The sequence below is a fragment of the Branchiostoma belcheri genome, unplaced genomic scaffold, assembly GCF_001625305.1.
Source record: "Branchiostoma belcheri isolate BF01 breed outbred unplaced genomic scaffold, Haploidv18h27 scaffold249, whole genome shotgun sequence".
NCBI classification, from domain to species: Eukaryota; Metazoa; Chordata; class Leptocardii; order Amphioxiformes; family Branchiostomatidae; genus Branchiostoma; species Branchiostoma belcheri.
Genome location: NW_017803853.1, coordinates 246,166 through 246,511, shown reverse-complemented (window position 1 = coordinate 246,511; position 346 = coordinate 246,166). Strand labels below are relative to the sequence as shown.

Genomic DNA, 346 nt, shown 5'->3' with positions numbered 1-346 from the left:
TCATCATGAAAAAAACTATTTTGAAAATTCAAGATTGATGATCCAAGATGGCGGATATCTTAAATATGCATGACGTCATTTTATGACGTCACCGGTGTTGCTATGGGCAACATAAGACTTAGTACACCCTAATATTCTGTCATAAACACTTTTGGTAAAGTTATGTTGAAAACAATTTAGTTTTCAGGGAAAAACCTATCTAGATGGTTTTGGCCAATAAAATCGCATTAATGACGTCATAATGACGTCATAATACGTCAAAACGACATAAAAATTATAGATATGATGAATTTTTACTAGTATACCATCCTCTAAAAATGTGGTGGTCATACGATATACCGTTCGC

At 32.9% G+C, this 346-nt stretch overlaps 1 protein-coding gene across 1 annotated transcript in view; it reads left to right on the top strand.

The window, feature by feature from the left end:
• Positions 1-346, top strand: part of LOC109471335 — a 19,397-nt gene that overhangs the window by 4,665 nt on the left and 14,386 nt on the right. The gene's annotated exons all lie outside the window — the stretch shown is intronic.